This window comes from Neoarius graeffei, chromosome 11 (genome assembly GCF_027579695.1).
Source record: "Neoarius graeffei isolate fNeoGra1 chromosome 11, fNeoGra1.pri, whole genome shotgun sequence".
NCBI lineage: Eukaryota > Metazoa > Chordata > Actinopteri > Siluriformes > Ariidae > Neoarius > Neoarius graeffei.
In genome coordinates this window covers 65,341,635-65,367,859 of record NC_083579.1, presented here as the reverse complement: position 1 = coordinate 65,367,859, position 26,225 = coordinate 65,341,635, and the positions used below count along the sequence as shown (strand labels likewise).

The 26,225-nt window shown below is 45.3% G+C and overlaps 1 protein-coding gene across 3 annotated transcripts in view; it reads right to left on the bottom strand.

Annotated features, from left to right (window-relative positions):
- The window catches only part of stxbp6 (syntaxin binding protein 6 (amisyn)), a 207,864-nt gene that overhangs the window by 163,738 nt on the left and 17,901 nt on the right, over window positions 1–26,225 (bottom strand). The window contains exons 2-3 of one of the 3 annotated variants that reach the window (XM_060934594.1): window positions 7,690–7,745; window positions 6,820–7,012 (exon numbers count right to left, since the gene is read on the bottom strand). The exons of the other annotated variants lie outside the window; for them this stretch is intronic. The gene's annotated coding sequence lies outside the window, so the exon portion shown is untranslated. The remainder of the gene's footprint in view (window positions 1–6,819; window positions 7,013–7,689; window positions 7,746–26,225) is intronic. 3 annotated transcript variants of the gene reach the window in all.

Below are 26,225 nucleotides of genomic sequence, written 5' to 3'. Positions count from 1 at the left end.
GATTAGGTATGGCTCGTATCGTATCCATCCTCACAGCAGGCATTCCTGGCATCAGGAGGGAGTGAGCCTTTCTGGATGTCATGCAGTGATCTATCACGCAGAGATAGAAGAAACGCTCTGCTGCTGGGCAAGCTGAGGAGGACAACATGAAGGTGCATCACTGACTCATGTCCTGTTGGTCTGTGTAACTTTCAGATGTTTTATTACTAATTGGCTCCAACAGCAGCAGTCACTATGACAGATGCTGGAATAAAGACTAGTGTAGCCTGATGTACATCAGATCACACTTTACAGCATGCATTTGGTCAGCACGGAATCATTCCACTGGTTATTCCCTCATTGCTCTGTAATAGGAGCAGATACTGAGTCATTAGTCTCAATCAGTTGTTTTCACAACCAGAAACAACATGGACGATCCTAAAGTTAAAGGAGAACTGAAGGCAAATTTTATCATCAAAATTCTATTTCTCATTTTATTAAATATAACTGCTATAGCAAGTTATGAGTGTTTGAAATGTGCTCTGTAATATATCAGTCCATATGTCAAAGCAATGGCTATAAACGAGATTTGTTGAGACCTGTGCGAGACATCGTAGGACGGAAGTAAAACGTACAGCGGAAATCAAAGTGACCGACATCTGCCGACGTTGTCAAAAGACGCGCACGCCCTCTTTCGAATGCTGATGTAATCAAGCCGGAAGTTTTCTTTGTTTTGATAGCAATCAGGAAAGTTTGAAAAGAGTAGGCAGTAATCGTCATTTAAACTCGTTTTTGTGCAATACTTCGTTTGGAAAACAGTTGTCAAAATGGCGGCACTGACACCTGGCTGACGCTTCACGTTTCGAAGTCTCGCACAAGTCTCGTGAAGATCGTGCAGATACGTGGCGCCTGCCGTGAACCATCTCATCATCTCTAGCCGCTTTATCCTGTTCTACAGGGTCGCAGGCAAGCTGGAGCCTATCCCAGCTGACTACGGGCGAGAGGCGGGGTACACCCTGGACAAGTGGCCAGGTCATCACAGGGCTGACACAGACACACACAACCATTCACACTCACATTCACACCTGGCCACTAGGCGGTGTGTATGACTGGCAATTACTAACAGTGGCCACTAGGCGGTGTGTATGACTGGCAATTACTAACACTGGCCACTAGGCAGTGTGTATGACTGGCAATTACTAACACTGGCCACTAGGCGGTGTGTATGACTGGTAATTACTAACACTGGCCACTAGGCAGTGTGTATGACTGGCAATTACTAACACTGGCCACTAGGCGGTGTGTATGACTGGTAATTATTAACACTGGCCACTAGGCGGTGTGTATGACTGGCAATTACTAACACTGGCCACTAGGCGGTGTGTATGACTGGCAATTACTAACACTGGCCACTAGGCAGTGTGTATGACTGGCAATTACTAACACTGGCCACTAGGCGGTGTGTATGACTGGTAATTACTAACACTGGCCACTAGGCGGTGTGTATGACTGGTAATTACTAACACTGGCCACTAGGCGGTGTGTATGAGTGGCGGTACATGGACAAACCACAAAAAAAAAAAAATCGACTCGATGGGTTTACCATTTTTTTCTTAGGTATGGTGCTCCGCAGGAGCTCCGCTATTAGTGATGCGCGGGTCAAGGATTTTTAAGACCCGCACCAACCCGACCCGTCATGACAGCCAAACCGAACCGTCCGACCCGCAAAATTACACACTGATTTTTAACCCAACCTGACCCAACCCAGTAAAACGGAGAGAGAAAAGAAAAAAGAAGCCAGCGAGTCTATGTTGCGAGTTGCAATAGCCTAGAGAAAAATACATGGTAACCTAGTCCTAGCCTACTTATAAGAGGAATTAGCTCACCTTGCATTGCTGTTTCATAATTTTTTATATGATTGGTGGATAGCCTACTCGCGCAACTTCCACGATTCTATTGAATCTTAACTTAGTTATCAAGGAACGGCAAAATGATCCAAAAAGATTGTTTTATTCTTGAAATACATAGGGGAACAAACACACAAACACCCCCAACACGCGCATGCAGGCGCATAATAACGCCGGTCTGGACTTTTCATCCGTCATCACCGCCATCATAAACCATCGTTTTTAGCACAAAGAACATTGACCAGTTGGCTGGCTGCACTCGCTTTGTGAACACAAATACTAAAAAAAAAAAAAAACGAATACGAAAGGGTTTACAATTTTGCTCCGCTATAGGACAGAAAACAAACTAGCCTAAGTTAGGCAGGCGCAAAATGTTTTGCACAGAAGGAACCGAATGCTCAGTTTTTCCCAAACATTTGGCTAGACTATATCAGAGCAGGTCAATGGTGTAACATGGTAGCTTAAATTTCCCATTTGCGAACCAACAAAATAGACTCCCTCCCCATTATGTAGGCCTATTTTTGCCCGCACTACATAAGAACAAAATGGAATCAACAGTATCAGGGTTTAATCGGTTACGCCGTGCTTCCAGGACACGACCAGCCGAGCTGAAGGCCCGCTCACTGGATGCGCTCGTTGCTGGAATGCAAAGGACCGCTTTAGCCAGCATGGAGAGTAGAGAATATTCAAATTGGTGATCCCTCCAAAAATTAAGAACTCCATTGTTTTTAACGGAGCAAAGCCCACTGGAAACGTCAGTCGCGCGTCTGAAAACTGTTCTAAAACCTGTGTGTCAAGCCCATAGAAATGGCTTGGTTTTCTCACAAATTCGTGTATATTTGCCATTTCCGACCATTTAGGCTGAAGCTAATAATACCGTTTGTTTTAAATAATACTTTTCTTCCCTTAGCAGCTGTTGCCATCGGTAAACAAAAGTAACTAATGCAATATCAATGACCTAGCTCATATTTGGCTGATAAAAATGGTGATTTAACTGCATAGTAACGTTCACAAAGCCAGTGTCTATCTTAATAGCATTAAAACAATGTGTTTCTGTCTTTGTTATGCCTTAAAGTAGCACTAAATTGTGTCATTTTGCTACGTTTTGATGGCAGCACTGTGAAAGGAAATATCAGAACGTTAGATGCATTCCATAGCCGCTATCTGAAGCGCTGTGTCCAGTGGGCGCCAGCCTTTATGGGCGAGAGATGCAGTCTCTTACGTGCGGCCTGCATGCATGTGAGACAGAGCAGGGAAGAGATGGGGAGAACATTTTCTCACACACCAATGAACTGATACATAACTCGAATAGGAAAAATGATTGAGATTTCGACCCAACCCGCCCGCAACCCGCATTTTCCTCCTAAAAATTGACCGTAGGTGTGAATGTGAGTGTGAATGGTTGTCTATGTGTCAGCCCTGTGATGACCTGGCGACTTGTCCAGGGTGTACCCCGCCTTTCGCCCGCAGTCAGCTGGGATAGGCTCCAGCTTGCCTGCGACCCTGTAGAACAGGATAAAGCGGCTAGAGATAATGAGATGAGATGAGATGAGATGAACCTACACTGCAGCACTACTCATTAAAGTTAGAGATTAACTTCTTCCGAACTGTTTACCCTTCATTTAAAACCATGTTGTAATGCATGCCTGTAATACTGAAGGAATGTCAAAACCAGACACCCTGATTAGCCCCACAGTCACAAGCAAGCTGTTGCCTGCTACCCTGGCATCTGCTCAATTATCTCATCCTTTTAAAAAGCACGAGGACAGATTCTCAGTTTAAAGTCATCCCAGCGCTAAAAAGCCTGAACTCCAAGCTGTAGCGCCACACTCCAAGAGGAACTTTTCTAATGCCATGAAAGGTCACACGTTCAGTGGTGTCCATGGGAGCTTGCCAAGATATGGAGCTGAACATCAGGGTTTCCCCAGCAGTATTATGCTCAGACTGTGTTAAGCTGGACGCTTCCCTCCTCTCCAACTGTGATGGAAGGCTCCCCTGTCTCTCTCCAAGCTGTTGGCAGATAGCAGGGAGCTGAGCCTCCTTAGGTGGACAACTGAAGTGTGACCCAGGCTTGTAGTACTCGAGTCCAACTCGTGCCTTCATTTTAAAGGAACAGTCCACCGTACTTCCATAATGAAATATGCTCTTATCTGAATTGAGACGAGCTGATCCGTACCTCTCCGAGCTTTGCGCGACCTCCCAGTCAGTCAGACGCGCTGTCACTCCTGTTAGCAGTGTAGCTAGGCTCAGCATGGCCAATGGTATTTTTTGGGGCTGTAGTTAGATGCGACCAAACTCTTCCGCGTTTTTCCTGTTTACATAGGTTTATATGACCAGTGACATGAAACAAGTTCAGTTACACAAATTGAAACGTGGTGATTTTCTATGCTATGGAAAGTCCGCACTATAATGACAGGCGTACTAACACCTTCTGCGCGCTTCGGCAGCGCATTGATACGGAGCTCAGATATCAATGAGCTGCCGAAGCGCGCAGAAGGTGTTAGTACGCCTGTCATTATAGTGCGGACTTTCCATAGCATAGAAAATCGCTACGTTTCAATTTATGTTACTGAACTTTGTCATGTCACTGGTCATATAAACCTATGTAAACAGGAAAAACGCGGAAGAGTTTGGTCGCATCTAACTACAGCCCCAAAAAATACCATTGGCCATGCTGAGCCTAGCTACACTGCTAACAGGAGTGACAGCGCGTCTGACTGACTGGGAGGTCGCGCAAAGCTCGGAGAGGTACGGAGCAGCTCGTCTCAATTCAGATAAGAGCATATTTCATTATGGAAGTACCGTGGACTGTTCCTTTAAGTACTCGTGACCTGACTTGGACTTGAGCGCTGATGACTCGGGCTCGTGCATTAACTTGATTCGGACTCCTAAATTGGAGACGAGGACTCTGATTTTTTCTTTATTTTTTGTAACATGCCATAATAATTTGGCATAAGATATTTATACCTACATTAATTTTTGTACTAATTTTGTGCAAGTGTGTCACACCTGCACGCCTTGGCACGTGCATCAGATATATTCTCGGGCGCGCTCTGGACACCACATCCGCCAAACAGACTCTCGCGTACGCCGTAAACGACTCGCACCAACACAGGATTAAGGCACAATCAGCGTGCCGATATAAAAACTGTGAAAACGCACTTACTTTGCAAAGTATTGAGTTGCATTGCTGACACGTTACCAAGCCTTATTTCCTTATTTGGTTTCCTGATCCCCGATTTCCTGTTTCTTGTCTTCGATAGCCTGTTTGTGCCTCGCTTGATCTATTGCCCGTTTCACCATTTTATGATTTTTGCCTGCCGTTCTGGATTGTTTACCATCTTCACTTGTATTAATAAAAAACACACCTTCTGCACTTATATCCATCTCCCAACCATCTCTGACAGAATACTTCACACTCCCTGACAAAGAGAAGCACATTCACCTGGTCATACGTCATGTTCAAGAACAAACTAATGTTAATGGCGCGGTTGGAGTCTTGTTCTTGGACTCTATTCGATTTTTTTTTTAATGACTTGGACTTGAACACTGGGGACTCGAGACTGGACTCTGACTCGAGGTTTAGTGACTCGACTACAACACTGGCATGACCTCTCGTCTCTGAGGACTTTAAGTATTACTCTAGACAGCACAGGCCTCATCCGCTGACATGTAATATAGACATATCAGGTGAAAATTCAAATTCAGTCCAAATTGCTTGAAACTGCTCTCATTTAACTCAGAATTGAATGCAGAATAACATACTTTTTACAGAATTAAAATGTTTATCCGTTCTTGAGATATTAAAAATCAAAGATTGAAAAAAAAAGGCTTAATTTTTAGAAACCTGCCGTAATATTCTGTATTCAGATCACATGGTCCAAAACGGGCCTCATTAACTAATGAGATCAAAAGTTTTTTCTTCATAACTTTTCTATTTTCAAGATATTTACATGGAAATTGGCAGGCACATAGCTGGATGTGTACTGAATACAAAGTTTGAAAAATTAGTAAAAACTAATTATGCAAATTAGTATTGATTACGCTAATTAGGTCTCTCATCTCATTATCTGTAGCCGCTTTATCCTGTTCTACAGGGTCGCAGGCAAGCTTTAGCCTATCCCAGCTGACTACGGGCGAAAGGCGGGGTACACCCTGGACAAGTCGCCAGGTCATCACAGGGCTGACACATAGACACAGACAACCATTCACACTCACATTCACACCTACGGTCAATTTAGAGTCACCAGTTAACCTAACCTGCATGTCTTTGGACTGTGGGGGAAACCGGAGCACCCGGAGGAAACCCACGCGGACACGGGGAGAACATGCAAACTCCGCACAGAAAGGCCCTTGCCGGCCACGGGGCTCGAACCCGGACCTTCTTGCTGCGAGGCGACAGCGCTAACCACTACACCACCGTGCCGCCCCCTGCTAATTAGGTACAAACGTTAAATTGGTACACTCAATAAAAAAAAAGTAATAAAAGATTATTTCTAATACCCTCTTTGTGCTCTGAAGGCTTTTGTATTTCTCAAAAGTAGGGCCTAGTAGTGTTTATATTAAAGAATATGAATGATAATCTTCACAGCTTTCAAGGCGATCCTCGAAAAAACTGTCTGATCCACATCCAATAAACAATCCACATTCATTGAATTGAAATTGACACTCGCGTTTCTGACTTGTGGTTTCTTAAAATATCATTCCGACCATGAAGATCTCAATATTTTTTCAGCAAAACAACTTCAGTTATACCCTAAAATAGTTACTTATTTACATGAATCAGTTTGATTTGAAAAATAAGTAGGTAAAGCTATGAAAACTGACTTCAAAGTCTCCTGTGAATCGTAACATCAAAACTAGCAGACAGAAAATTTTGCCGAATAATTCATCAGAAACAGTGAGAGCTAGAGAACGTCCCTATAAAAGTTACCTGATTGATATTCATGAGTAATCCAGTCGGAAAACGATCAGAAGAGAGAGAGAAACAGCCTGAGCGCTTTCCTGTGACTCAGAAAGCACCGGTAGTTTCCCGATGTCCCGGGAGCAGAGAGCGAACTCTGTTATACCAACTTCAACCTGCCGTTCCTCCCAAAGTACTGAACAGATCTTAGCCAGATAAATTTCTTTGGAAAGCAAAAATGATAAGTTTTTTAATGATAGTATTCACGATAGAAAATATTCAAGAGTTAAGCAATGACAGATTTGGAAACTTAGACAAGCATCTGCATGCAGAATTTTCACAGCACGGCCTGCGAGCGCCTGATACGCCTAGTAATATAGACAGAGCGGGACGGAGGGGTTCAGGAGACAGCAGCTCCCACAGCCCACTATGTTAATATGAAATATTTTCAACCTGCAGGAGACAGCAGGCACATGAAAACAACAGCAAGAAAACAAGAAAGAGAAAAGCTTGCCTGAGAAGTAGAGCCGGCTCTTTATGCTCACCCAACAGCCCCTTTCCACCCGGTTCTACACCATATGCTTTTAAAGCCAGGAATAATTTCAAGCTTTTATAGCAAGCGACAAAGGAGCACCTGGCAACTGAATCAAGTGCTTCAGTAGCACTGAATGCACATTTCCACCTTATAAACCAAGAACGTATCAAAGCCTGATGCAGAAAACCAAAAGCTATACCTGTAGGTCATCATAATGAAATTTTATTTTGTGCAGCTTAACAGAAGAGTAGTAAGAGAACTCGTTATGATGTGTGGTAGATCGACTGCCATGTGCAGGAGAGTGAGAGAGAAAAGACCAGCTTGGAAATGAGCAAAAAAACCAAAGTCTCAGTCCTGAAGGTTACCTGCCACTCCTTTTCCCACATGAACACACTTCACACTCAGAGAAAGGGCATCAATCCTGGAAGCGAAGGGAGGAAACAAAAGCGTCTCGGGTAAGACGCACTGGATGTTTAGATCTATGAAGATTTAATACTTATTGCCAAACAAGATCCCATCACTATACTGCGAATGTGCCAATTAAACAAGTGAAGGCATTGAGGTTTACTTTTCTAATCTAACAAACGTGAAATAAGATACCGCCAGACATCAAGCAGCAACATTTTGCAAACAGCAACTCTGATTACTTGAATGCAAGAAGCCCTTAAAGAAGAACTGAAGTCATTTTTAAACTTGCTTTATTTCTTAATTAACGCGTTATTCAATTACGTATGTTTCTGGTTTGGCACGATGGTGTAGTGGTTAGCGCTGTCGCCTCACAGCAAGAAGGTCCGGGTTTGAGCCCAGCGGCCGACGAGGGCCTTTCTGTGCGGAGTTTGCATGTTCTCCCCGTGTCCACGTGGGTTTCCTCCGGGTGCTCCGGTTTCCCCCACAGTCCAAAGACATGCAGGTTAGGTTAACTGGTGACTCTAAATTGACCATAGGTGTGAATGTGAGTGTGAATGGTTGTCTGTGTCTAAGGCCAAGTTTACATTAGACCGTATCTGTCTCGTTTTCTTCGCGGATGCACTGTCCGTTTACATTAAACCCCCTGGAAACGCCGGGAAACGGGAATCCGTCAGGGTCCACGTATTCAATCCAGATCGTGTAAGCTCCAGTGCTGTGTAAACACTGAGAATACGCGGATACGCTGTGCTGAGCTCCAGCTGGCGTCGTCATTGGACAACGTCACTGTGACATCCACCTTCCTGATTCGCTGGCGTTGGTCATGTGACGCGACTGCTGAAAAACGGCACGGACTTCCACCTTGTATCACCTTTCATTAAAGAGTATAAAAGTATGAAAATACTGCAAATACTGATGCAAATACTGCCCATTGTGTAGTTATGATTGTCTTTAGGCTTGCCATCCTTCCACTTGCAAGTGGTAAGTGATATGCACTGAGATCACACACACAGCGGCTCAGTCCCGAATCACTGCTCGTGCACTTCACTCGCGCGCTCTGTGAGCTGCGCAGGGCCGGAGTGCGCACCCTCCAGAGGGCACTCGCTGTTCAGGGTGGAGTGATTTGGAGCGCAGGATGCCTGCGGAGCCGAGCGTATCCGTGTATTGGTGTTGCTGTGTGCACGCAAATCGTGTATTGGTGTTGCTGTGTGCACACTAATCGTTTTAAAAACGTTAATCTGATGATCCGCTGATACGGTCTAATGTAAACCCCATCTATGTGTCAGCCCTGTGATGACCTGGCGACTTGTCCAGGGTGTACCCCGCCTTTCGCCCGTAGTCAGCTGGGATAGGCTCCAGCTTGCCTGCGACCCTGTAGAACAGGATAAAGCGGCTAGAGATCATGAGATGAGATGTTTTTGGTTTTAGTAACCTTATATCGTGACTCATATTGGTAACTAATTGCAATTAAATATTATACTTATTCGTTCTTTTAGCCGTGTTGAATGTAGTTCGTTTGGTCCACAGCAGGCGTCGCTTACCCGCACGATCTTCACGAGACTTCGAAACGTGAAGTGTCAGCCAGGTGTCAGTGCCGCCATTTTGAAAACTGTTTTCCAAACGAAATATTGCACAAAAACGAGTTTAAATGACAATTACTGCCGACTTTTTTCAAACTTTCCTGATTGCTATCAAAACAAACAAAACTTTGGCTTGATTACATCAGCATTCGAAAGAGGGCGCGCGCGTGTTTTGACAACGTTGGAAGATGTCGGTCACTTTGATTTCCGCTGTATGTTTTACTTCCGTCCTATGATGTCTCGCACAGGTCTCAAAGCATCTCGTTTACGGCCGTTGCTTTGACATATGGACTGATATCACATAGCATATTTCAAACACTCATAACTTGCTATAGCAGCGACAAAACGGCGATCAAAAATGCATTCCTATATTTAATTAAATGAGAGAATTTTGATGATAAAAAAATTTGCCTTCAGTTCCCCTTTAAAAGACTCACAGACTTCAGTAAAATGGACAAATTCAAAGACAGACCTCAATGCCAAAGAAAGCAGAGGACAATACTGAACAGGTTCCTGTAGTTTTTAACCCAGCCAGATGCTTTTGATGCCAAAGCGGTGTCTTTTCTGCTCTCACGGGACTCCATTTAAGATGCTCTCGTCTCCTCAAGCCTTCCTTCCTGTCCGACTCCAGTACAAGGTTCGGAATTGTTTACTACTTTGCTTCATTTCTCTCATAAAAATGTCCTCAATTACAAAAGAACATTTTGGCACTGTTCGGTGATGAAAGAACACAGGCTTCATTTTTCAATAAATAAATAAAAAACTCTGCAGCGCTGATGAATACTGCACATACACCAACACAGATGGTTTTGTTTTCCCTTATAAATAATAAATGAAGCACCCTGTCCATCCTGCTAACTGCCTGCTGTCAATGGCAATTGATGAATCATCATCATCATCATTACCATGGAACTCTAGAGAACAGTCTGGGGTTACACACACCAAAATCGCAGTACGGTTGATGATCCAGGCTCACCAGGCAACAGCATGATGAGGCTCCTTCAACTTGACAGTACAATATTATAAACAGCTACAGATAATGCAGGAATCACTTTCTGAAATAGCTCTTTAAATCATTCCTAATTTCATTTTAAACCATAACAATTTAAAAATAACACTGAATAATCATTTGCATATGATATGATTTCATGCCCAAGTAACTAAGATTGTCCAGGAACATCTCAAAACCATTAGACTATAAAAAACTCCAATAAATATAATTATTATACACACAGGATACTTTATTGATGGAATAAAAACGTGTTCTATTCCCTTCTAGCAGGTTTCATTCATTTGCTTTGATAGCATGCAATATTGTTCATATATCACTTATCCTACATGTATTACATCACTCTACCCAATGGAGAATGAGTGCTGAATATGGTTTACGATATTGCATAGTTGTCAAGGTAACATGACGTGGCACACTGGAGATGACTCAGTGAAAGAGTTTTCTGCTGCGCATGTGCAGAACTGTTTCTTTGTTCGCCGGGAAAGAGAAAGACGCGTTGAACACCCAAAAGGCTACCAAAACTTTAGATATTCATGCATATTTATAAGAGAAAAACATACCAACGGACATCGAAAAACTGGAAGAGAGTGTGTATGTATAATACTACTACTACTACTAATAATAATAATATTGGCTGGCTTTTTTCGTGGTATATCAGATAAGCCATTCTGATATACCATTCTGCTACTCATCTTTGACTCGTTCAACATCATGCTTGCTGAATGGAATATATATCTGATATACCACTCAACGTCAGCCAATATTATTTAAATATGCCATCAATTTTTAGAAGTAACCTCCTGAGAACCAACCCATAGACTTGTGTCCTCTGTAGTTGACATTTGTTTTACGTGCACACCCTCTTACTCTTTCAAGCTATTCACTTGAATCCTGGTGTCTTGTAAAGAGTACATCCTGGGCTTTCCAATGATATATCATGTGACTAGGAGGGTTGCTGGGAAATTCCTAGTAAGGAAATCACAACAAAAGAGAGATTAAGAGACACTTTTCTTGGTTCCCAGGAGGATATACATGATATGACAATTGCCTGTGTCATTCTAGGCTGTTACAAAGCAAAAAGTAATACTGTAGAAATACAAAACTGAAACCAAGAAGAGATATTTTGCGCATATCCAATCATTAATTTCAGAGATTGCGTTGTTTATCCTGGTATTGCTCGTGTAACATTTCTGCACACAACATTAAAGCATACACTACCGTTCAAAAGTTTGGGGTCACCCAGACAATTTTGTGTTTTCCATGAAAAGTCACACTTTTATTTACCACCATAAGTTGTAAAATGAATAGAAAATATAGTCAAGACATTTTTCTGGCCATTTTGAGCATGTAATCGACCCCACAAATGTGATGCTCCAGAAACTCAATCTGCTCAAAGGAAGGTCAGTTTGAGGCCAAGTTTACATTAGACCGTATCTGTCTCGTTTTCTTCGCGGATGCACTGTCCGTTTACATTAAAACGCCTGGAAACGCCTGGAAACGCCGGGAAACGGGAATCCGCCAGGGTCCACGTATTCAATCTAGATCGTGTCTGGTCCGGTGCTGTATAAACATTGAGAATATGCGGATACGCTGTGCTGAGCTCTAGCTGGCGTCGTCATTGGACAACGTTACTGTGACATCCACCTTCCTGATTCGCTGGCGTTGGTCATGTGACGCGACTGCTGAAAAACGGCGCGGACTTCCGCCTTGTATCACCTTTCATTAAAGAGTATAAAAGTATGAAAATACTGCAAATACTGATGCAAATACTGCCCATTGTGTAGTTATGATTGTCTTTAGGCTTGCCATCCTTCCACTTGCAAGTGGTAAGTGACGCGCATGCCCGACATGCACTGAGATCACACACACAGCGGCTCAGTCCCAAATCACTGCTCGTGCACTTCACTCGCGTGCTCTGTGAGCTGCGCAGGGCCGGAGTGCGCACCCTCCAGAGGGCACTCGCTGTTCAGGGCGGAATGATTTGGAGCGCAGGATGCCTGCGGAGCCGAGCGTATCCGTGTATTGGCGTTGCTGTGTGCACGCGAATCGTGTATTGGCGTTGCTGTGTGCACACTAATCGTTTTAAAAACGTTAATCTGATGATCCGCTGATACGGTCTAATGTAAACCCCACCTTATAGCTTCTCTAAAGAGCTAAACTGTTTTCAGCTGTGCTAACATGATTGTACAAGGGTTTTCTAATCATCCATTAGCCTTCTGAGGCAATGAGCAAACACACTGTACCATTAGAACACTGGAGTGAGAGTTGCTGGAAATGGGCCTCTATACACCTATGGAGATATTGCACCAAAAACCAGACATTTGCAGCTAGAATAGTCATTTACCACATTAGCAATGTACAGAGTGGATTTCTGATTAGTTTAAAGTGATCTTCATTGAAAACAACAGTGCTTTTCTTTCAAAAATAAGGAAATTTCAAAGTGACCCCAAACTTTTGAACGGTAGTGTAAGTATCTGACTCGATACCTTCAGCTTATCACTGGTATACCTGTGTAGGGTTTCAGTATCAGAGTCACACATTGGATTGTCATTTACTAAACAATTCAAACACTATATGGCCAAATGTATGTGCACACCTGGCCATCACAACCATATGTGGTCTGTCCCCAAAATTTTGCATACAGTTGTCTAGAATGTCTTTGTATGCCGTAGCTGCAAGATTTTCCCTTCACTAGAACTAAAGGCCCCTAACCTGTCCCAGCATGACAATGCCCCTGTGCACAAAGCAAGGTCCATAAAGATATGGTTTACCAAGGTTGGTAAAGAACTCAAGTGTCCTGAACAGAGCCCTGACCTCAACCCCACTGAACACTTTTGGGATGAACTGGAACACAGACTGCACCCCACGACTAATCAGCCAACGTCAGTACCCAGTTTCACTAATGCTCTTGTGGCTGAATGGGCACAAAGCCACACTCCAACATTTAGCGTAAAGCCTTCCCAGAAGAGTGGAGGATGCTGTAACAGAAAAGGGGACTGAATCTGGGACAGGATGTTCCAACAAGTGCATATGATTGGAATGGTTAGCATGTAATAAATAAATAAAGTATTCCCACTGGATATGAGCAATCGTGCGCTCTGATTGGCTACTCTACTACTAGGCTATCAGCTCATATACCGTGAGTAGAGAAAAACAAAATGACGGAGTGTGTTACTGAACCAACCGAGGACGAAATAAGAACTCTACTCGAAAACAACCCCCCCCCAAATAATAATAATAATAATAATAATAATAAATAAATGCAACAAAATATGGAATAAAAGTATCTGATGGTAAAACCGTATCTTTTTATAATTTTTCAAGAATTTTTATCGCATTTTTCACAAATTGCTCATGTCATTTCGCCGGTTTGTTTATATTCTAAGCGGAAATTATTTTGTCAGAAGTTTTGTACAAAGTTTTATTTATCGAATTTGCAAAAAATAAAAATGCTCCATTTCTCAAAATCCAGTGAATGTAGATTGAATAGAACAGTTATTCCACTCAATCTCGTCATACGTGGCTTATAGCCAACTTGGCGCTACGCAACTTGGCTATCAGCTCATGTACGACTCGATTTATGTGTGTGTGTGTGCGTGTGTGTGTGTGTGTGTGTGTGTGTGTGTGTGTGTGTGTGTGTGTGTCAACCCAGTCATAATATATCATCACAACTGCAATTTTGTTCATCAATTTCCAACTTGAACAAAATCATATGCAGCTTTTGTGGCTATTCGGTCATCACGTCACTCTCTATTTATTTATTCATTGTCAGGAACCAATTTACTCTCCACAGGGTTGCAGTGGATCAGAAGCCTGTCATAACACAAGACGAAATTCACACCACATGGGACGGACGCCAGTTCATCGCACAGCACCATACACACATTCACATCTATGGATGATTTCGTGTGGCCATTTCACCTACTGTCATGTTTTTGGATAGAGAGAGGAAGTCGCACAACTTGGAAGAAACTGACTTGATCTTCAAGAAGATCTTTACATTTTGAGAAAATGCAAAAAGCCACCAGGGAGCCTGGATCTGTGAGGACCTGCTGTGTCTCCACTGCTGCACATTATCCACCGATCTGCTTATCAGATATAATAGATTCAACTGCTTGATTTTGTGAATTCATAACACTCGATAAATCTGTTTCTTCAAGGAGCTACTAAGAAAGTCTGTTTTGAAAAGGAGAAATGTTAAATGTTAGCACTTTGTTAATAAAAAATAAAAAAATTAAAAGAAGTACCCAAATACAACAAAAACCCTATTTATATACAAGTATAAATACACAGGGGATTATAGGAAATTGCACGTGCCGATTGGTTGAGAAATTTGGACCATTTCTCGATAATCACCTCAAGCAACGGCCAAGTGCAAAATGGCAGCCAATCGCTTCGTCACCGTAAGTGAGGAAGAATTACAAATGATGAAAGAAAATGCTGTTCCTAAAAGTACTAAAGATGCTACGAAGTTTGGTCTAAAACTATTCAAAAGGTAAGGTGGAATTGTGATTTATTATATCAATTTCAAAACAAAGTATTTTATTCGAGTCGGCATCGATAAGTGACAAAAGTCTGCGCATGCCACTTTTGAAGTTTAATTTTTTTTTTTAATACGATTTTTTTTTAAATCACCTGTGTATTTATACGAAAACAATAATCCGCCTCAGGCTCAGTGAATATCAGTGAATAATAACCTTGACTTCGTCTTGGTTATCATTCACCGATATTCACTTCACCTTTGGCGAATAATTGTTAAATATATATAAATCTATAGTTGAAAAAAAAATGTGTACTTTCATGAGATCTCACAAAAACTATGTGAGATGCTACATTTTTGTGAGATCCTGCAAAATCTTTGCAAAAAAAAAAAAAGCTTGTGAAATCTTGCAAAGATTTTGCAAAAATGTTTTTTTTTCCCCACCCAACCACGTCCCTTCCAAGGCTGCGTAAAATACCAATCTATATACTGTACAGTAAATGAAGCCATCTAAGAGATGTTACACATTTAAAACTCACATTTGGGCTCTCGGGTGGTGCAAAACAAAAGCATCAGAAACATTCTTGGATGTTCACGAGTTTGGATCCTAACGATGCCCCAGCCATCCAAGGCCAGGAATCCAAGAACACAAAACCAGCCATGATCTCTGGGTGGGAGGGATGGGCATTACTCTCTGCCCTGTCAATTACAGTGACACGAGCCAATCATGTGCATCTGTTAGCTCATGTACAGTGCTCAACGTAAATGAGTACAGTCCTTTTGAAAACTAACATTTTAAACAATATCTCGATGAACACAAACAATTTCCAAAATGTTGAAAAGACAAAGTTTAATATAACATCTGTTTAACTTATAACATGAAAGTAAGGTTAATAATATAACTTAAATTACACTTTTTTCAGTTTTACTCAAATTAGGGTGGTGCAAAAATGAGTACACCCCACAACAAAAACTACTACATCTAGTACTTTGTATGGCCTCCATGATTTTTAATGACAGCACCAAGTCTTCTAGGCATGGAATGAACAAGTTGGCGACATTTTGCAACATCAATCTTTTTCCATTCTTCAACAACGACCTCTTTTAGTGACTGGATGCTGGATGGAGAGTGATGCTCAACTTGTCTCTTCAGAATTCCCCAAAGAAAATAATTTCTTTCCACCACAAAGGTGAAGGCGACAAGAAGATCAGCAAAGCTTTACTTATCAGTCAGAATACTGTAGCAAAAGTGGTACAAAAATTTAAGAAAGATGGAACTGCAACCATCTCACAGAGATGTCCAGGTCGTCCACGGAAGTTAACACCTCGACAGGAGCGTCTTCTGATGAGAAGGGTTGAAGAAAATCGGCATGCAAGTTCACTGCAGTTATCTAAAGAAGTAGAAAGCCAAACTGGGGTGACTATTTCCCGTGACACAATACGGCATACACTGCAGAGGAATGGCATGCATGGATACCGTCCACGAAAGAAGCCTCTCCTAAAGCCCAGGCACAAAAAAGCCCGCCTAGAGTTTGCCAGGGCCCATGCTGACGAAGATGAAGACTACTGGAACTCTATACTCTGGAGTCATGAAACCACGATAAATGTTTTTGGAACTGATGGCTTCAAAACTGTATGGCGTCGCAAAGAAAAATGCATGGTGCCTACAGTGAAACATGGTGGTAGCAGTGTCCTTATGTGGGGCTGCATGGGAGCTGTATTTCATTGATGGCATCATGAATTCACAGATGTATTGCTCTATACTGAAAGAGAAGTTGCTACCATCACTCCGTGCCCTTGGTTGTTGTGCACTTTTCCAACATGACTAAACACACATCTAAGGCCACTGTTGGATTTCTGAAGAAGAACAGGGTGAAAGTGATTCAGTGGCCAAGTATGTCTCCTGATCTGAACCCAATCGAACACCTATGGGGAATTCTGAAGAGACAAGTTGAGCATCACTCTCCATCCAGCATCCAGTCACTAAAAGAGGTCGTTGTTGAAGAATGGAAAAAGATTGATGTTGCAAAATGTCGCCAACTTATTCATTCCATGCCTAGAAGACTTGGTGCTGTCATTAAAAATCATGGAGGCCATACAAAGTACTAGATGTAGTAGTTTTTGTTGTGGGGTATACTCATTTTTGCACCACCCTAATTTGAGTAAAACTGAAAAAAATGTGTAATCTAAGTTATATTATTAACCTTACTTTCACGTTATAAGTTAAACAGATGCTATATTAAACTTCGTCTTGTCAACATTTTGGAAATTGTTTGTGTTCATTGAGATCTCATCTCATCTCATTATCTCTAGCCGCTTTATCCTTCTACAGGGTCGCAGGCAAGCTGGAGCCTATCCCAGCTGACTACGGGCGAAAGGCGGGGTACACCCTGGACAAGTCGCCAGGTCATCACAGGGCTGACACATAGACACAGACAACCATTCACACTCACATTCACACCTACGGTCAATTTAGAGTCACCAGTTAACCTAACCTGCATGTCTTTGGACTGTGGGGGAAACCGGAGCACCCGGAGGAAACCCACGCGGACACGGGGAGAACATGCAAACTCCGCACAGAAAGGCCCTCGCCGGCCATGGGGCTCGAACCCAGGACCTTCTTGCTGTGAGGCGACAGCGCTGACCACTACACCACCGTGCCGCCCGTTCATTGAGATATTGTTTAAAATGTTACTTTTCAAAGGGGGGGTACTCATTTACGCTGAGCACTGTATGTCGAGGAGAGCACTTAGAGTTTCCTCAAGGCGTGTTCAGCTGCACTACAACGTAGCAGGAGCAGCAGTTCATAAGCATGCTTTGGCTTCACGTGTATCGGACAAAGAACACATTTGAGTTCATGGATATTTCAACCTGTGTGACAACAGGCATAAAAGAAATGAGAAGTAATTTACAGAGGTGGACAGTAACAAAGTACATTTACTTGAGTACTATACTTAAGTTTTATTTTTTGGAAACTTATGACTAACTTCACTCCACTTGAAAGACAAATATCATACTTTTTACTCCACTACATTTCTATCAAGGTCCTCGTTACAATGAAGCAGCTTTGAAAATGGATGTTTTTTCTTCTTTTTTTTTTCTAAAACGTGATTGGTTTTTTCCACAGGTGACACTGAGACAGTCTATCAGTAATCACTAGGGTCACGTCTCGTCCATAGACTGTATAAAATAAAAGTCAATGATTTCTCAGCAGCGTTATTTGAACACGATCAGTTGATGGCAGAATGGAAGGAGGCGGTTCTTCTGGGGAATGCATGCACACCCATGGCCATACCTAGAACCCATGTTTCAGTTTTCTGTAAGGATTAAAGATTTGTTTTGTTTTAAATGTTTGCTTTGTTTGCCAAAAATGATCCACATCACGGCCTACAAAAACTCGCCGTCCAACCTGCGGAAGCATATCTCATCTCATTATCTGTAGCCGCTTTATCTTGTTCTACAGGGTCGCAGGCAAGCTGGAGCCTATCCCAGCTGACTACGGGCGACAGGTGGGGTACACCCTGGACAAGTCGCCAGGTCATCACAGGGCTGACACATAGACACAGACAACCATTCACACTCACATTCACACCTACGGTCAATTTAGAGTCACCAGTTAACCTAACCTGCATGTCTTTGGACTGTGGGGGAAACCGGAGCACCCGGAGGAAACCCACGCGGACACGGGGAGAACATGCAAACTCCACACAGAAAGGCCCTCGCCGGCTACAGGGCTCGAACCCGGACCTTCTTGCTGTGAGGCGACAGCGCTAACCACTACACCACCATGCCGCCCCGGAAGCATATCAAGGTATGTAAACATTTTATTCCAAGAGAAAGCTTGCAACGAAGTTGTCTGTGCTTTCAGAGCTAGCGATAACGTTGCAATAGCTATGCAGTCTGGTTAGTCAAATGACTTTCTATGGATTTGCCTGCCAAGTTGCCATCGTCTTGTCCACGGCTAACGTTAACACATAGCTAGTTAACTTGGACACTGTTAGTTAGCATGTAAAAACGGAGTTAAGCTAACATGAATAACGTTAACTTATCCGAAGTCCTTTCAGAAATATGTTTTAGCATAATCTTGCCAAATAAACAGAGTGTAGAAATCTTTCTTTTCTCGTAACGTTAGCAACCCAACATGATTTCGAGTTTATAAAGAGTTTGCTAGCATGTCAGGTGGAGTTTCACTGACTAGCTAGCGTAATGTTAAACCACCATGATGGCACAGCATGCGTTCATTTTCTGAATTCACATTTCTGTCTTTGGTAACGGCGTTAGGTTTTGTAAGCGTTGTGGCAATAATACAACGATGCGTTGACAGAAAGTGTACTTTTAATACTTAAGTATTTTTAAAAGCAAGTACTTCAGTACTTTAGTAAAACTTTGACTGGACAACTTTCACTTGTATCGGAGTAACATTTGACCAGTGGGATCTGTACTTTGGCTTAAGTAATGACGTTGGGTACTTTGTCCATGTGGCAGCGGGGGCGTGGTCAAGCGCCGGTCTGTGACAGGAGGGCGGAGTCAGGGAAGGTAAGTGGCAGAATCACTACACCTGACGGCAATTAACCTGTGTTTGTGTGTGTCTTCCCAGTGACCAAGCCCTATTTAGGGAGGGAGAGCGAGAGCAGAGGGGCTGTTCCCGAAACCAGATGCCAGTTGTGTGTGTGCGCGCATCTGTGTGAAGCATATTGTTAGACTGAAAAGTGTGGCAATAAAAGCCTTAATTTACAAACCTGATCTCTGTCCTGCCGTCCTCTGTGCTCCACCCCTAGTCGAAACTGTTACAGTGGTGCTGAAACCCGGGAAAGTGGAGCACCAGCCGATCAGCCCCATGGAGTCCTCCCCGTTCGCCGACCTGGTCCATGCCCTCGCCACGGCCCAGCAAAGCCAGCAACAGGCGCTCGTCACCCTCCGTTAGGAACAAAAGCGACGCTTCGAGGCCCTGGTGCTGGCCCAACAAGAAGACCGAGAGGCGTTCCGGCACCTCCTCGCGTTGGCGGGGTCCACCAGCGCTCCTACCGCGGGCCTGTCTCCCCTCACCGTCACCAAGATGGGCCCGCAGGATGACCCCGAGACATTCATCACGCGATTCAAGCAAGTCGCAGAAGCCTCGGGGTGGCCGATGGATCAGCGCGTGGCGCGCCTCCTCCCCCTGCTAACGGGAGAGGCGCAGCTGGCCACGCTACAGCTCCCCGCCGACCGCCGGCTGGCCTACGCAGACCTCCGCCGGGCCGTCCTCCAGCGCGTGGGGTGCACCCCAGAAAAGCAGCGCCAGCGCTTCCGCTTGGAGGAAGTCGGCCGGCCGTTCGCGTTTGGCCAGCAGCTCCGGGACGCCTGCTGGCGGTGGTTGAGGGCCGACAACCGCGACGCCAAGGGAATCATCGACCAGGTGGTGCTGGAACAGTTCATCGCTCGCTTGCCAGCAGGAACCGCGGAGTGGGTCCAGTGCCACCGCCCGGCGTCGCTGGATCAGGCAGTCGAGCTGGCGGAGGACCATTTGGCGGCTGTCCCGGCGGCAGGACAGCAGACGGCATCTTCTCTCTCTCTCTCTCTCCCCCTCCTCCTGTGTCCCGTCCTCGCCCCATTCCCCCACTGCGGAGGCGGGGGCCGGCACCACCCCGGCCGGCCCGCCCGCTGCACCCGCGGTGCCCTCCCGTTTCTCCCTTCTGTGTCTGTCTCTCCCCCCCCTCAGGTGAGTGAGCCCCAGAACACCGGTGCAGAGGGAAAGCCCGGGCCGGTTTGCTGGCGCTGCGGGGAGCCGGGCCACTTTCAACAGCAGTGCACGGCAATGGAAGTGGGCGTGGTGGTTCGGATCCCCGACGCACCAGAGGCCGCCCTCGATCGGGCCGGAGCGTATCACATACCGGTGAGTATCCAAGGGGATACATATCAGGCATTGGTGGATTCTGGCTGTAATCAGACCTCAGTTCACCAAAGCCTGGTGCAAAACGAGGCATTGGGGCAAGCACAGGGGGTGAAGGTCTTGTGTGTGCACGGGGACGTTCACAGCTACCCTTTGGTGTCGGTCTACATTTTTTTCAGAGGGGAAAAAGTTATAGTGAAGGCGGCAGTTAATCCTCGCCTCACCCACTCTTTAATTTTGGGGACTGATTGGCCGGGATTTCGGGATTTAATGACGCACTTAGTCAAGAGTGGGTCCTGCCATGTAACGGGGGGAGGTCCCGGTGTCGCTTTGGCGGGAGCAGCTGTCACAGAGCCGTCTACGTCATCTCCGCATCAGAGTGAGGAGCCGCCAGCCCCTCCTCTCTCTCTTGGGGAATCCCTCACAGATTTCCCATTAGAGCAATCGTGGGACGAGACTCTGCGACATGCGTTTGACCAAGTGAGAGTAATCGATGGTCAAACGCTCCAGCCGAACGCCACCCCATCCTTCCCCTACTTCACAATTATGAAGGATAGATTATACCGAGTGACGCAGGACACTCAAACTAAAGAGGGAGTCACGCAGCTTTTGATTCCGAAGAGCCGCCAGGAATTGGTATTCCAGGCAGCTCACTTTAATCCCATGGCTGGACACTTAGGGCAGGATAAGACACTAGCCCGAATAATGGCCCGATTCTATTGGCTGGGGATTCGCGGCGATGTTCGTAGGTGGTGTACGGTATGCCGCGAATGCCAGTTAGTAAATCCAGCGGCCATTCCAAAAGCGCCTTTGCGCCCTCTTCCATTGATCGAGACCCCGTTTGAAAGAATTGGGATGGATCTCGTCGGGCCATTAGATCGGTCAGCACGGGGGTACCGCTTTATATTAGTTCTGGTGGACTATGCAATGCGATACCCGGAAGCAGTGCCTCTGCGCAATATCTCAGCACGCAGTATTGCAGAGGCACTCTTCCGCGTCATCTCCCGAGTCGGAATCCCGAAAGAGATTCTGACTGATCAAGGCACTACATTTGTGTCACGGACACTGCGCGAACTGTATGGGTTATTGGGGATTAAGCCGATCCGCACCAGTGTGCATCACCCACAAATGGATGGTTTAGTGGAACGGTTCAATCGCACCCTCAAAAATATCATTAAAAAATTCGTAAGTGAGGACACACGTAATTGGGATAAGTGCAGGGCTCGAAATTAACTTTTTTTCTTTGTGTCCCCCAGTGGTCCCGAATTCTGTGTTGTATTGTCCCGAATGGAAGCAATAGTGTCCCCATTTTTTTCCTCTCTGAAATAACCAGTGGTTAATATTATCATATGAAGTCTCATCTCATCTCATTATCTCTAGCCGCTTTATCCTGCCCTACAGGGTCGCAGGCAAGCCGGAGCCCATCCCAGCTGACTACGGGCGAAAGGCGGGGTACACCCTGGACAAGTTGCCAGGTCATCACAGGGCTGACACATAGACACAGACAACCATTCACACTCACATTCACACCTACGGTCAGTTTAGAGTCACCAGTTAACCTAACCTGCATGTCTTTGGACTGTGGGGGAAACCGGAGCACCCGGAGGAAACCCACGTGGACACGGGGAGAACATGCAAACTCCACACAGAAAGGCCCTCGCCGGCCACGGGGCTCGAACCCGGACCTTCTTGCTGTGAGGCGACAGCGCTAACCACTACACCACCGTGCCACCCATCATATGAAGTTACTATTATATTTGTAACTATGCGATTTTGAACCCTTTATATCATTTTTACAATAAGTCACAAGACACAAGTGACACATGTCCTATACATCATCTACTTCAAAATTACAGTTATTGCATTTTCAGTTTATTAAACTTTGGCGATCTCACTGTATGAATAGATACCCGTTTATTTAAAGGGGCCAACTAGCTCATTCATAAAATGTTTCAACTCCCTACATCTGCAGTACACTTTAGTTGAAAATAAGACCCCTTTTATGTTCATTTCATCTACTTGTACCTTGAATATCTGTTGGCACTTATAAGGCCAACTTATAATTTTCACCATTACCGTTATCCATTTTTATGAACTTTCCGTTATCCATTTTTATGAACTTTCCGTTATCCATTTTATGAACTTTCCGTTATCCATTACCGTTATCCATTTTTATGAACTTTCCGTTATCCATTTTTATGAACTTTCCGTTATCCATTTTATGAACTTTCGCTGCCGGGTGCAAATGTTAGCAGCATCAGCATAGTGCCAGCAGGTCCGAGCCTAGTTGTGCTGCTGACTGACTAAACTTTCTGAACTAGAAAGACACCAAAAAAACTCACTTATTCTGTTGAACGGTATCTTCCGTCAATATCATCCACATCATTCCTGTTGTATTTTATAACGTGTCTAACAGTGTTCATTAAGTTCATTCAGTTGCTAGCGTTGCCTGCAGACCAGGTGATGACACTTTGGATCCTGAAGGTCCCGGAGACGTTATGTCTGGGCTTTCAGTTTCTTCCCCGCGGTCGGTCCGCTTCAACCACTTCAGCATTTTTGTTCTGGCAAGAGTCGGCGCAGCGTGTGCGCTAGCAATTCCATTCCAAGTCCATATAATGCGGACTCCGGCCGAAGATTCTAGAACAGAATGCGCTGCTCTGTAGCCTACGGATGCAGGTGCATCGAAAGTGTAGCTACTGTGTATTTTTCGCTGTTAACGTTTTAAAATTAAAATTGACAAATTAGGTGAATGTCTACGTATGGGTTACGGCTTTGTAAATAATATTAATGTAGAACTTTTTTTCTAGATCTATTTTTTTTTCCATTGTCCCGGGATTGTCCCAGATATGATAATTTTGTGTCCCGATGACATTTTTTATGGTCCCCGGGACATCGGGACACCGTTAGTTTCGAGCGCTGGATAAGTGGCTCAAGCCCTTGTTGTTCTCAGTGCGAGAGGTTCCCCAAGCCTCCACGGGGTTCTCCCCATTCGAATTATTATATGGGCGTAAGCCGCGCGGCATCCTAGACGTGCTGTGGGAAAATTGGGAGGAGGGACCTTCACAAAGCAAGAACGAAATTCAATACGTTATGGACCTGCGCGCAAAACTCCACACGCTCACCCACCTAACCCAGGAGAATTTGCGGCAGGCCCAGGAATGGCAAGCCCGCCTGTACAACAAGGGTACGCGCCTTAGGGAGTTCACCCAGGGAGATAAAGCACTCGTACTGTTGCCCACTTCGAGCTCCAAATTGATTGCCAAGTGGCAAGGGCCCTTTGAGGTCACACAGCGAGTCGGGGACGTCGACTACGAGGTAAGGCGAACGGACAGGGGTGGGGCGCTACAAATTTACCACCTCAATCTGCTTAAACTCTGGAAGGAGGAGGTCCCCGTGGCGTTGGTGTCGGTGGTTCCAGAGAAGGCAGAGCTGGGGCCGGAGGTTCAAAAAGGGGCATTGACATCACGTACCCCTCCGGTCCCCTGTGGAGACCACCTCTCCCCGACCCAGCTTACGGAGGTCGCCCAGTTGCAGACCGAGTTTTCGGATGTGTTCTCGCCCCTGCCCGGTCGCACTAACCTCATAGAGCACCACATAGAGACGCCCCCGGGGGTAGTAGTGCATAGCCGCCCTTACAGACTACCCGAACACAAAAAAAAGGTGGTTCGGGAAGAACTCGAGACCATGCTCGAAATGGGCATCGTCGAGGAGTCCCACAGTGACTGGAGCAGCCCGGTGGTCTTGGTACCCAAGGCCGACGGGTCGGTCCGGTTCTGTGTGGACTACAGAAAAGTCAACGCGGTGTCTAAATTCGATGCGTACCCAATGCCTCGTATTGATGAGTTGCTCGATCGACTCAGCACTGCTCGCTTTTATTCGACACTGGATTTGACGAAGGGATATTGGCAGATCCCCTTGACTCCCCTATCCCAAGAAAAAACGGCCTTTTCCACACCGTTTGGTTTACACCAATTCGTCACCCTTCCGTTTGGGCTGTTTGGGGCGCCCGCTACGTTTCAGCGGCTGATGGATAGAGTCCTCCGCCCCCACGCCACTTATGCGGCCGCGTATCTAGATGATCTCATCTATAGTAATGACTGGCCGAGGCACCTTGAACATCTGAGGGCCGTCCTTAGGTCGCTGAGGCGAGCGGGGCTCACAGCCAACCCAAAGAAGTGTGCGATTGGGCGGGTGGAAGTACGGTATCTGGGCTTCCACTTGGGCAACAGGCAGGTGCGTCCCCAAATTAATAAGACGGCAGTGATTGCGGCCTGCCCGAGGCCCAAGACCAAAAAGGGGGTGAGACAGTTCCTGGGGCTGGCTGGCTATTACCATAGGTTTATACCTAATTATTTGGACGTCACCAGCCTGCTGACTGATCTCACTAAAAAGGGGGCCCCAGATCCAGTCCAGTGGACGGAGCAATGCCAGCGGGCTTTTTAAGAGGTAAAGGCTGCACTGTGTGGGGGGCCACTTTTACACTCCCCTGACTTTTCTCTCCCCTTTGTGTTGCAGACCGATGCGTCGGACAGAGGGCTGGGGGCAGTTTTGTCCCAGGAGGTGGAGGGGGAGGACCGCCCCGTCCTCTACATCAGTAGGAAGCTGTCAGTGCGTGAGGGGCACTACAGCACCATTGAAAAGGAGTGTCTGGCGATCAAGTGGGCGGTCCAACCCTTCAATTTTAAGGTGGTCCACAGGCCGGGGGCGCAGACGGCTGCAGGCCGGACAGCCGCCCGGCCTGAGTCGGGCGGTGGGGGTATGTGGCAGCGGGGGGCGTGGTCAAGCGCCGGTCTGTGACAGGAGGGCGGAGTCAGGGAAGGTAAGTGGCAGAATCACTACACCTGACGGCAATTAACCTGTGTTTGTGTGTGTCTTCCCAGTGACCAAGCCCTATTTAGGGAGGGAGAGCGAGAGCAGAGGGGCTGTTCCCGAAACCAGATGCCGGTTGTGTGTGTGCATCTGTGTGAAGCATATTCTTAGACTGAAAAGTGTGGCAATAAAAGCCTTAAATTTACAAACCTGATCTCTGTCCTGCCGTCCTCTGTGCTCCACCCCTAGTCGAAACTGTTACAGTCCACCTCTAGTAATTTATGATAAACCATTGATGGCAAACACTTAGCTCTCATCACAACTGCTGCACATGTTGTAACTGCAGCTTACAGGGTGCAGGCAACACAAAGAGCCATTTGTTGGACTGGGTGAGTCAGCAGTAGGTGAGCGCTGATGCCAAAGATCCAGCAGGCACGAATCAACCAGCTGGATGTAGCCGATTTTATTTATTTTGGAACAGAGCTTCTTGAAAATCCAAAAGATATTCAGAGTGGTGAGACATAAAATGACAAAACCACAAGAAACACTGCAAGCATGCTGCAGGTATGGAGGGAGAAAAAAAATGAAAAGAAAAGTTACGGGTTTTAATTGCGGTGCTGTTTCTAGACAGTAACTACTTTTCTTTTTTTTTTCAAAAACAGGCATGCAATCATAAGGATGTTGTAAAATGAACAAATAGATCCAACTACAAACAGTACATCTGGTCCTTCTTTCGGCTTTAAAGG